Source organism: Theropithecus gelada, chromosome 15 (assembly GCF_003255815.1).
Source record: "Theropithecus gelada isolate Dixy chromosome 15, Tgel_1.0, whole genome shotgun sequence".
Taxonomy (NCBI): domain Eukaryota; kingdom Metazoa; phylum Chordata; class Mammalia; order Primates; family Cercopithecidae; genus Theropithecus; species Theropithecus gelada.
The window spans coordinates 87,938,875-87,952,430 of NC_037683.1; positions in this window are offsets into that span (position 1 = coordinate 87,938,875).

Sequence of the window (13,556 nt, forward strand, 5' to 3'; positions counted from 1 at the left end):
CTGATATGCACCTGTAGTCCCTGCTCAAAAGGCTGAGGTGAAAGGATTGCAAGGTTTCAGTGAGCCATGACCACGCCACTGCACTCCAGCCTAGACAACAGAGCAAGGCCCTGTCTCAAAAATAAATAAACAAAATAGAAATAGAAATTGGTATGGTTTGCCTGTGTCCTCACCCAGATTTCATCTTGAATTCCCATGTGTTGTGGAAGGGACCTGGTGGGGGGTAATTGAATCATGGGTGCGGTTCTTTCCCATACTGTTCTTATGATAGTGAATAAGTCTCACAAGAACTGATGGTTTTAAAAAGAGACATGCCCCTGTACAAGCTCTCACTCTTTTCTCCTGCCACCATCCATGTAAGATATGACTTTCTCCTCCTTGCCTTCTGACATGATTGTGAGGCTTCCCCAGATACATGGAACTGTGAGTCTAGTTAAACCTCTTTCTTTTGCAAATTGCTCAGTCTGGGGTATGTCTTTATCAGCAATGTGAAAACAGACTAATGCACTAAATTGGTACCAATAGAGTGGCACATTGCTGAAAAGATACCCAAAGATGTGAAAGCAACTTTGGAACTAGGTAACAGGCAGAGATGGGAAGTTTGGAGGTCTCAGAAGACAGGAAAATGTGGGAAAGTTTGGAACTCCTTAGAGACCTGTTTAATGGCTTTGAGCAAAATCTGAAAATGATATGGACAATGAAATCCAGGCTAAGGTGGCCTCAGATGGAGATGAGGAACTTGTTGGGAACTGGATCAAAGATGACTCTTGTTATGTTTTAGCAAAGATATTGGCAGCATTTTGCCCCTACTGTAGAGATCTGTGGAACTTTGAACTTGAGAGGGATGATTTACGGTATCTGCAGAAGAAATTTCTAAGCAGCAAAGCACTGAAGACTTGACTTGGGTGCTGCTAAAGGCATTCGGTTTTATAAGGGAAGCAGAGCATAAAAGTTTGGAAAATTTGCAACCTGACAATGTGACAGAAAAGAAAATCCCATTTTCTAAGGAGAAATTCAAGCCAGCTGCAGAAACTTGCATAAGTAATGAGGAGCCCAATGTTAATCACCAAGACAATGAGGAAAATGTCTCCAGGGCATGTCAGAGGTCTTTACAGCAGTCCCTCTTATCACAGGCCTGGAGGTCTAGGAGGAAAAAGTGGTTTCATGGGCTGGGCCCAGGGTCCCCATGCTGTATGCAGCCTAGGGACTTGGTGCCCTGTGTCCTAGCTGCTCCAGCCATGGCTGAAAGGGCCAATGTAGAGCTCAGGCCATGGCTTCAGCGGGTACAAGCCCAAAGCCTTGGCAGCTTTCACATGGTGTTGAGCCTGTGAGTGCACAGAAGTCAAGAATTGGGGTTTGGGAACTTCTGCCTAGGTTTTGGAATACGTATGGAAATGCCTGGATGCCCAGGCAGAAGTTTGCTGCAGGGGTGGGGCCCTCATGGAGAACCTCTGTTAGGGCAGTACAGTAGGGAAATGTGGAGTCAGAACCCCCACACAGAGTTCCTACTGGGGCACCACTCAGTGGAGCTATGAGAAGAGGGCCACCATCCTCCAGACCCTAGAATGATAGATCCTCTGACAGGTTGCATCATGTGCCTGGAAAAACCATAGACAGGCAATGCCAGCCAGTGAAGGCAGCCAGGAGGAAGGCTGTATGCTGCAAAGCCACAGGGGTGGAACTTCCCAAAACCATGGAAACCTATCTCCTGCATCAGCATGACCTGGATGGGAGACATGGAGTCAAAGGAGATCATTCTGGAACTTTAAGATTCAACAGCCCTGCTGAATTTCAGACTTGCTTGGGGCCAATAGCCCCTTTGTTTTGACCAATTTTTCCCATTTGGAATGACTATATTTACCCAATGCCTGTACCCCCATTGTATCTAATAAGTAACTAACTTGCTTTTGATTTACAGGCTCATAGGCGGAAGGGACTTGCTTTGTCTCAGATGAGACTTTGGACTGTGGACTTTTGAGTAAATGCTGAAATGAGTTAAGACTTTGGGGGACTGTTGGGAAGGCATGATTGGTTTCAAAATGTGAGGACATGAGATTTGGGAGGGGATGGGGTGAAATGACATGGTTTGGCTGTGTCCTCACCCAAATCTCATCTTGAATTCCCATGTATTGTAGGAGGGACCTGGTGGGAGAGTAATTGAATCATGGGGCAGGTCTTTCCCATGCTGTTCTTGTGATAGTGAATAAGTCTCAAAAGATCTGATGGTTTTAAAAAGAGGCATTCCCCTGCACAAGCTCTCTCTCTCTTTTTGCCTACTGCCAATCATGTAAGGTGTTACTTGCTCCTCCTTGTCTTCCACCATGATTGTGAGGCTTCCCCAGCCACATGGAGCTATAAGTCCAATTAAACCTTTCTTTTGTAAATTGTTCAGTCTTGGGTATGTCTTTATCAGCAGCATGAAAGCAGACTAATACAGAAATAAATAAAAAATTAAAGATAAATCAGAGGTAATTCTCAGAAGACAGTGGCCTAAATACTTGCTTCTTTCCTTAGCCAGGGTACAGCTGAGGTGACTCAAGCAGTAGGAGGTCTGTAGGACAATTGGGGAGGAGGTGGAGGAAGTGCAGGATACTTTTTAAGCCTGAAGAAAACCCTGCAAACATCTAAGGAGATGCTCTCAATTACAATGACATAGACTTACAGGATCTCCACAACACAATGTGAACCAGACTCAGAGGAAGGATAGTGTTCTCTGGAAAAGCATGGGGCAGATCTCTTCAATCTTGAGGCCAATTAAGGGTTTCAAAAGATTGGTAATAGGATGCACTCAGTTCATAGAAAAACTATCCCAGCCCTCTTGTTCCTCAGTCCTAGAAAAAGACTACTGAAAAAATTTCAGCTATTTAGAAAATTAACTGCTTTCGCTATCCCCACTGCTTGCCAGGATAGCACTGCCCAAGATGCTGAGTATAATAACCTCAACTTACATAGACTTACATAGAAAAATAAAACACAAATTACTTAAGGAGGCTTGGTTGTTTCAAGGAAGCAGACTGTCGTAGTCCATTTTTTGCTGCCACAACAGAATACCTGAGACTAGGTAATTTATAAAGAAGAGAGATGTATTTCTCACAGTTCTGGAGTCTGGGAAGTCCAAAATCAAGAGGTGCATATCTGGTAGGGCCTGCATGCTGTGTCATCCCATGGTGGAAGGTGAAAGGGCAAGAGAGATCCAAAGAAAGAGATATGAAAGAAAATCAGGTAGGCATCAAATTTCTCATTTACTACACAAAAATAAATGAAGACAATGGACTATTTTAAACATTTTATTATTTTGTGAATAAGGAAACAAGAGACACTCTCAGACATACAAGGACTCAGAAAGCATGCAATGTAGAAATCCTTCCCAAGGAAAATCCTTAGTAAGAAATAAATTAATAAAAATAAAATCAGGCCAAATGTCAATATAAGACAAAAGTATACCCCAAAATTACAATAATTGACATTTCCACTTATTCTACCTTCTTAGGTAATTTCCCTATTGCCCAGGAGTTAAAGGTGGGGTCCATTAATTAAATTCAAAGCAGTTGTGGATACATACCTTCTTCTAGTTACAGGAATTAATTCAGAGATGGGAGCTTGACCAAGTCAAAATTGCTAAGATATGACAAGACTCTCCCATTGTCCCTGTGTCTGACTAACAGTAGCAGCATCAGGAGATCTTCAGCCACTTTACAATCAGAAGCAAGATGTGAAGAAAATGCTAACATTTTGCTGAAGAACATAAAACAAGATAAATTTTTGGAATAATGTATGACATGTGAACCCATCTTCCAGGAAAATTCAATATTGTAAATATATTAATTCACCCTAAAGTAACTCATACATGTAATTAAAATCCTAAATAAATTCCTGTGGAACCTAACACTTTTTATTGAAGTCAACAAGATGTTTCTTATAGAACTTAAAAAGAAAATTCTAAAATTCATCTGTAGAAAAAAACATGCTGGAGGATAATTAAAAAAAAAAAAAAAGAACAATGTATTAGTCTGTTCTCACACTGCTATGAAGAAATACCCAAGACTGGGTAATTTATAAAGGAAAGACATTTGTTGACTCACATTTTTTCATTGCTGGGGTGGTCTCAGGAAACTTACAATCATGGTGGAAGGCAAAGGAGAAGCAGGCACCTTCTCCACAGGGTGGCAGGACAGAGTGAGTGCAAGGAGGGGAAATGACAGATGCTTATAAAACCATCCAATCTCATGAGACTCACTCATTATCACAAGAACAGCATGGGGGAAACAGCCTCCATGATCCAATTACCTCCACCTGGTCTTGCCCAGGGGATTATGGGAGGCACATGGGCCTTATGTGGATTATGGGGATTAAAATTCAAGATTAGATTTTGGGTGGGGTCACAGCCAAACCATATCAAACAATGAGAGGCATATGCCCTTCCAGACGGCAAATATATCTTAAAGTTATAGTAAATAAAGAAAAGTGGCACAATGAGATCAATAAAACTGAGTAGAATCCAAAAACAGACCCATTTGTGTATATATATTATAGTAAATATGATGTATCAATTCACTAGAGGAGAGTTTGGATTTGTTTTGTTGCTGTTGTTGTTTTGTTTGGGGAGTTTAGGGGATTTTTGTTGTGGTTAGCATATATTAAGAAGAGTTTACAATATGCCAGACACTATTCTAAGTGTTTTTCATGTAATAATTCATTTTATCAGTCCCACAATCCTATGAGGTAGATAAAAGTGTTATTCGTGTTTTAGTGATAATAAAACTGAGGCACAGACGACACTAGTCATTCTGAACTACCAGCAAACATTAGAGCTGGAAAACAGACCGAGAATTTTGATTCCATTACATCATGTAGGAAAAGACACGTTTGATTCCTACCTATATTATACCAAATGAGAAAGCTCAGATTCCTGGCTAAACCTAAAGCCAAACTATAAAGTATTTGAACAAAATATGGGAGAAAATTCTTACAAGAATGGAATAAGGAAAAGTTTCATTGTAAAACACAAAACCCAGAAGCTAAAAGGAAAACATTTTTCAGATCATTCTATATTAAATTATTTAACAAGAAAAAGACATTATAGTAAGCTAAAAGGCAAACTGCAGAGGGAGAGAAAATGTTTTTAACTCATATGATTGCAACAAAGAATTAATATCTGTACTACATAAACACTCCAAACAAATCAGCAAGGGAAGAATAAAGATAAACAATTCATAGAACAAGAATTCCTAACGGCCCATAAACATATGGAAGGGTCCTCAACATTAGTAGTAATCAGGGAAATGTAAATTAAACCAACAATGGAGTAGCAAGTGCTTAACTGAAGAGTGAGTGACTCTGGGTTGGTGAAGGTAAGAGGAAATGACGACTTTCATACACTGTTTGTGGCCATGGAAATTGGAAAAGGACATTTTGGAGTCTGGTCACATCCAGCAAAAGGTTAAAGTTAAGCCTTAGACTGAGCAGTTCTACTTGTTATGGTAAGAGATTAACTTGTATGTATAAGGAAAACAATGATACGCACACATACACATGCGCGCGCACACACACACACAAGAAACTAAAATTACAAGTGTGAATGTAAAGTGAACAGTTCTCTAATAAATGCACGAATATTTTAGCAGTAGTTCCTGCTAGTGAGGGAAGATTGTGGAGGAAGGGAAAGGAAATTGTGATGTTCACTCTATATTCTCATATTATTTAATACTTGAATGTTTCATAATGCATAAGTGTTTATGTATCACTTGTGTTATTTAATTTTTTAAGGAATAAATCTTGGTTGTTTAACAAAATGTCAAAACTAGGTCCTCCTGTGTGCAAATAAAACTGTATTTCACAGTTTTGCCATTTGCTGTCTCAGTTTGCCTTCTCTGAGACTAGTTATATAAATCCAGACAGAGAATTAATGTAACTTTTTGAAATGTATTTACGGTGGTCCACTTGGGCCGTGTACTGTTAAGTCAAATCTAGTCCAGCTTGTGAATAGTCAAAGGTTTATTCCACCCCTTTTCTCCAAAACCCTCACTATAATTCTGGTATCTCTAGCACTGTCTTTTTAGTTGCTAAGGCCTAGCCATGAGTGCCAGGTCAGCTCCTAGCAACAAGGCCCATTGATAGCGCCAGGCCAGTTCCTAGCTGCCAGGGGCCCCTTTCTCTCTCTCTCTCTCTCTCTCGAGAGAGAGAGAGAGAGAGAGAGGACAGTTAGCTGGCATGCACCTTCTGCCCTTTGCCTTCTGCTTCTTCCTGAGGTAATGCAGGAAGTGGAGAAAATATCTTGAGATCTTCAGGGAAAATGCAAGAGGACAAAATCCATATCCTACGAGTATCTAAGGAACAGACAGAAGGCCATGTGTCCCTGATGGAGTCATGAAGATACTGTACGAGTCTACTTACCTGTGGCCTTCACATAGTGTAAAATAACGATAATAACTCTCCATGTGGTTCTCCACAGATAAACTTGGTTTTCTGTGATTTACAAACACTATCCTCACTTGTATAGAACGCTCAGTGACAATTCAGGGAAACAAGGTGGAATTGGACCAGGTAGAAGGTGTAAAGAGAAGATGGTGGCAGCTCCTCATGTTCCACAAGGCTGGCTGTCCTGTAACTCCTGTGGCATGAGCAGTTGATTCAGGAGCTCTTTTTTCCCATGGGGTAGAACAAATGAGAATAGATGTGATTTTTTTCACTGCCTTTCCCTCCTGCAATGTTCCTTAGAAAGGGTCACAAAAGAAATCCCTATACAAACGTGTAAAATGCACACATGTGGGCCAGGTGCGATGGCTCACACCTGTAATCCCAGTACTTTGGGAGGCCGAGGTGGGCAGATCACGAGGTCAGGAGTTTGAGACCAGCCTGACCAACATGCTGAAACTCTGTCCCTACTAAAAATACAAAAATTAGCCGGGCGTGGTGGCACGTGACTGTAATCCCAGCTACTCGGGAGGCTGAGGCAGAATTGCTTGAACCCAGGAGGCAGAGGTTGCAGTGAGCCAACATCACACCACTGCCCTCCAGCTTGGACAACAGAGCAAGACTCCATCTCAAGAAAAAAAAAGAAAAGAAAGAAAGCACACATGCAATTTTGACTGTCAACTCATTTTCTTTTGGGGGTATTTTCCTCCCACATAATTCCAGTAGGGCTGACCCCTTCAGAGGTCACCAAGGACCCCTTCCAGGCCTGCCAATCAGACCTACAACCATTGGGTCAAGGATGTGAATATGATCCAGACCAAGACAATTGATATCAGATCTGGGGCTTTTGCTGAAACTGTTAGAAGAGATATGCCATTTGCACAGAGTTTACTCAGATGGTAGAATATAAGCTAGAACATCTGGTAACTAGCTTCGCCATCTCCTAGGGACATGAGAAGAAAGACAACACAAAGTAAGACACACTCAGAAGATGGAAAGCGACAAGCCTGATGATACTGTGTGAAGTCCCATATCCCACTGTGCTCCTTCTGGCCATAAGCCAATAATTGCCTGTTTTTCTCAAGCTAGTGTTATTTTTTAAGTGCTTGCTTGTTTTTCTTGTCACTTCTAACCTATAGAATCCTGACCATGTAGGTATGCTACAGAATTGCCTTTCCTTGACAATTAGAATTTCAACAAACCATGAACAAGAGGAGTTGTTCCAAGGAGGAGACTAACATTTATATAATAATAATTAGATGCTGGGTGCTTTTGTATACGGTACTTCCTTTAATTCTCAAAAATTCCTGTTGGATTGGTATGAAAAGTGAGAAACAAGGAAGAGATGGAGTAAATGACCAGTCTCTGACTCTGAATCCTTACCCTTTTCCTGGGCTAATCCTTCTAGCTCAGAGACCTCCATCCTGACCTCATTCTTCTAGCATAGTAAAGTGGTTACAGAGCTCCCTGCCAATGCAGGATTCTGATAAGTCACAACAAATGTCAAGGTTCTAATTAGAAATGCTAGGATCACAGAGAACATGTTAAAACTTCCAAAGATCAAAACTGTGCCACCTTTGAGAAGTTCTTCAAAGAAATTGACTAGGCGTGGAGCTTTTATGATAGGGTTATATCCCTAGAAGACACTTTTCTACCTTCTGGGTTTTCACAGTCACCAAATTAACTATCATATGTTGGGGGCTTCACCAGGGCAAAACCTTATCAGCATTTTATTACACGTAAAAATGATCCGTATCTGTCTATAATCTCCTGTTTGTATTATTATTATTATTATTTTTGAAACAGAGTCTCTTTCTCTCGCCCAGGCTGGAGTGCAGTGGCGCGATCTCAGCTCACTGCAAGCTCCGCCTCCTGGGTTCACGCCATTCTCCTGCCTCAGCCTCCCCCAGTAGCTGGGACCACAGGTGCCTGCCACCATGCCCGGCTAATTCTGTGTTAGCCAGGATGGTCTCGATCTTCTGACCTTGTGATCCACCCGTCTCGGCCTCCCAAAGTGCGGGATTACAGGCGTGAGCCACCGCGCCCACAAGTCCATTAGAACATGTTTTCTATTAAGCTTATCTACAAAATAATTCTGCATTTCCAACATAGGTCACTTTAATCTACAAAAAAAAAAAAAAAAGAGATTTAGCAGAATTTGCAGTTTTCAACTCAAAAAGAAATCTACAGGGTTCAGGTTCAGTGGCTTACACCTGTAATCCCAGCACTTTGGGTGGCCAAGGCGGGAGGATTACTTGAGCCCAAGAGTTCTATTGAGATCAGCTAGGGAAATATAGTAAGACTCTGTCTGTACAAAAATAGAAGAAGAAAAAGAGGAAGGAGAAGGAGAAGGAGAAGGTGAAGGAGAGGAAGAGGAAGAAGAATTACTACCTGGGTGTGGTGGCACACACCTGTAGTCCCAGCTACTCAGGAGGTTTATTTAGGAGGATCACTTGATCCTGGGAGTCTGAGGCTACTACAAGCAGTGATTACACCATTGCACTCCAGCCTGAATGGCAGAGTCTCAAAAAAAGGAAAGATTTATAAATTTGCTTTGTTAAGAAAAAGAAAGCTTTTAAAAACGTTGCCTGACAAATGGAAGTAACCTAAATATCCAATATAAGGAAATGATTAAGTTAATTATAATATACCTGCTTATTTATAATAAATTGTATTAATAATTACAAGATATGTTATAATATTTCTAAAGGACCATATAAAATTGTATGTACATAATGATAATTAAGTAAAATCCTTTTGCATTTGAACAAAATAATGGAAAAAGAGAATATAAAAACAATAATAGTGTGGTTAAATGTGATTTTAAATAACATTTTTGTTTTTCCAGACTTTCTCTGTTGACTATTGTATATATTTTATAAATTTAAAATGATCGTTTTTAAGCAAAAGATCTGAACAAACACCTCACTAATGAAGACATGCAAATGCAAACAAGCATATGGAAAGATGCCCAACATGATATGTTATTAGAAAATTACAAATTAAAATAGCAACGAGATACCACTACACACCTATTAAAATGGTGAAAAGCCAGAACACTGACACCACCAAAGGCTGGCAAGGATGTTGAGCAACAGAAACTCTGATTTACTGCTGCTAGGAATGCAAAATGCTATAGCCACTTTGAAAGATTGTGTGGTGGTTTCTTGTTAAAACTAGGCATGCTCTTACTATGGGATCCAGCAATCACACATTCCTTGGTATTTACATAAATAAATTGAAAATTTATGTCCATTCAAAATCTGCACATGAGTATTTATGGCAGCTTTATTCATAATTGCCAAAACTTGAAAGCAACCAAGATGTCCTTCAGTAGGTGGATAAACAAACTGTGGATATCCAGACATTGGAATAATATTATTTGGTGCCAAAAAAAAAAAGAGTTAGCCCATGAAAAGATATGAAGGAAAAGTCAATGTATACTAGTAAGTATAAGAAACTAATCTGAAAGGGCTCTATACTGTATGATTGTAAATATATGACATTCTGGAAAAGGCAAAACTATGGAGACAGTAAAATGATCAGCGGTTATCAGGGATTGTGGGGGGGAAGGGATATCTAGGTGGAGCACAGAGGATTTTTAGGGCAGTGAAACTTCTCTGTATGCTACTACAATGGTGTACACATGTCATTATAGACTTGTCAAAACCCATAGAATATACAACACAAATTATGAACTTTAATGTAAACTATGAACAATAGTTAATAATAAGATATCAACATTAGTTCATTAACTGTAAAAAAAACTTACCACATGAATGCAAGATATTATTAATAGAGAAAACGGTTGTGGAAGTGGGAGGGTGCATATGGGAACTCTCTGTACTTTCTGCTCAATTTTTCTATAAACCTAAAACTGCTCTAAAAAAATAAGTCTATTAAAAACTCTCAATCATTTTGATGTGATTTATAAGACCATCTTATTAGTACATTTGAGTTTATCTATTTATTTAGTTTACTTAATAGTTTGGCTTTAGGGTATTTCTTTTTGTTTGTAAAATTCCTACAAATTTCCTACTTAAATTATAAAGCAAAATTATATAGGACAATAATTTTTCAGGCTTATCTGTATCTTAGAACATTTTATGGAAGACCTTCTGTTTAAATAAATTTCAATGATTTTTAACAATTTTTACTGTCTTTGCAACTGAATTTACTCAAGGTTTGCCCTTTGTTGAAATGTATAGGAAATTGAAGTGGCAGATTTTACTTAAATCTATATTTGTTGAATCTTTAAATGAATGACAAATCCACCTGTAAATATAGTGATGGCTTTATAAAGTCTGCTTTTTAAACTATGCTTTTCAAAAATAATTCCCTTTTTCCTCCCTAGAGCTGAAGTCATCTCAATCATGTGTAACTACATCCTCCACATTTTTCTCAAGTTCAGGATGCTTGCACAGACACCGAGCTGGTCCCCACTCATCACAGTCCACAGGGATCAAAACCTGTTTCCTTTTCCTTAGGCATTTTAATGTTTCCATTTTCTGTTCTTTTGTCACTGTCAAGTTCATTAGTCCTTTAGAAAAAACAATTCTTGGCCAGGCGTGGTGGCTCACGCCTCTAATCCCAGCACTTTGGGAGGCCAAGGCGGGCAGATCACGAGTTCAGCAGTTCAAGACCAGCCTGGCCAACTTGGTGAAACCCTGTCTCTACTAAAAATACAAAAATTAGCCAGCTGTTGTGGCGGGAGCCTGTAATCCCAGCTACTCAAGAAGCTGAGCCAGGAGACTCACTTGAACCCAGGAGGTGGGGATTGCAGTGAGCCAAAACTGCATGATTGCACTCCAGCCTGGGCACAGAGTAAGAATTTGTCAGAAAAAAAGAAGAAGAAAGAGAGAGAGAAAAAAAGAAAGAAGGAAGGAAGGAAGGAAGGAAGGAAGGAAGGAAGGAAGGAAGGAAGGAAGGAAGGAAGGAAGGAAGGAAGGAAGGATTCTTTCTGGAGAAAGAAAGAGAGAGAGAGAGAAGGAAGGAAGGAGGGAAAGAAAGATCCTTTTTGGAGATTGTAGGGCTTTCTGAGAGCTAGTTTAAGGATCTATTATTAACCAGAAAAGGTAGACTTCCAAGGTTAGAAGGCCAATCTGCACCCAGGTTAATAAAGACTTAGCTATTTCAACATTTAAATGAAACATAGATTTGCCAGGAAAAAAATAATTGACTCTATGGACAGGTAGTAACATATGAGAAATGAATACAAGACATACTATAATAAACTACCCTTGATTAAAGACAACTTTGAAAAAATTAATATCTTCACTTCCCTGATACCTCAGTCATACATCTGCTACTTTAATAAAAATAAAGTGAAATAACCATTAAGGCAGATGAGTATGGTTTGTTCTACTTAATTTTGAGCTCAATGGACTTGAGGTTAAAATAGTGATTTTGGGCCAGGTGCGGTGGCTCACGCCTGTAATCCCAACACTTTAGGAGGCCGAAGCAGGTGGATCACGAGGTCAGGAGTTCGAGACCAGCCTGACCAACATGGTGAAACCCCGTCTGTGCCAAATACAAAAATTAGCCGGGCGTGGTGGCACGCACCTATAATCCCAGCTACTCAGCAGGCTGAAGCAGGAGAATTGCTTGAACCCAGGAGGCAGAGGTTACAGTGAGCCGAGATCATGCCATTGCACGCCTGGGTGACAGAGCGAGACTCCATCTCAAAAAAAAAAAAAAAAGATAGTGATTTTGTAGCCTGCCATTAGCTTCCCACAAATGGGAAGATGCTGGTCCCTATTATTTGCCATCATTGCTGTGTTCAAGTTCTCTGGCTCCTTCTAAACCAATAAAGTTTAGGTGTTTGCTAAATCAGGTCCTGGCACCAGCACTACTCCCTCTGCTGGTCACTGTTCTTCCATTTCCAAATCTCTTGGGGCAGGAAGTTTATGCAAGGGACCCCTTGGAAGTGGCAGAGAACACAAACTTATTTGCTGCCACGAACTCTTCCATTTACCCATTTCATTTATAGCCTGCCCTTATCTCCAGAAGCAAAGATAGTGGATACAAGGGATCTAAGCAAATCTCTACAACTCTTTATCAACTTATCCCCGTTTAAATACATGAAATAACTTCACTAGTCTTCTCTGGGGACACACTGCACATGTGTTAAGTGTGACATGACATGACCAATTATTTTCAAAGCCATGCTTTTCTGCTTCCACTTTGATTACATAATGCTTTGGGACTCAGACCACAAAAAATTAATTCTTTTATAAAATACTTTTGTTCCTGTTCCTGGTACATTTTGAGTATAACAAACCTATTGAAGAAAACAAGAAAAAAGAAGACTCACTTAAACATATTGTACCTTCACTGTATTGTAGCGTCACTGGTATTTGGAAGGAACTCTTTCCCGTTTTAACATATAGTTGTCTCATAGCACTAATTTCATTAATTGTACATAATCCCCAAATGAACAATACCAGCTTTACCAAAATATTTTTTACAACTTCATAAAGCAATTTAGTTAATGGATATGTGCTTGCTTTGCAGTAAAGAAAAACAAGCCTTTCTGAAACTTTTACTGGGGGACTGTGAACATTGCCTTGTATTATTGGTTTCATGTTTGCATGTTGGACATAAACTAAACCCAAGCAGAAAAGCCCATCACTCCCTTTTCCCAGAGTAGACCATGGCTGTTAAAGATAGGGATTGGTAGTTTACAAAGGCCATTAGGAGAAGACCCTTGAGACTTAATTGCAAAAATTACAAACAAACAACAAAAACGCCAGAACTACTCCTCAGGAAAACAGACAATCAATTCGATCCTAAGTGATCAACTCCCCTTCACATAAGCCAATAAACAAAGTAAAAGTTGCCCCTGTCCTTTGTCCTCTTCTCTTTTTCCTTTGTAACCCTCTTCTTCCTTTTCTGCCCACCTTCCTTAGGCATCACCCCTGCTCTTTCTCATTTATTATAGTCAGTCTATAATATGTCATTCTATAATATAAAATTATAGTCATTCTATAATTCTAATATACGAAATATACAGTGCACTTTAGCTACCATTCTCTTAAAGACATATGTATGCCCTCCCTGTCTCTCTCAAGGCCTTTTTAATCCCTTAATTCTCATTCCTTTCCTTATTCTTTATTCCTACCTTTCATCTAATGCTCATTTTT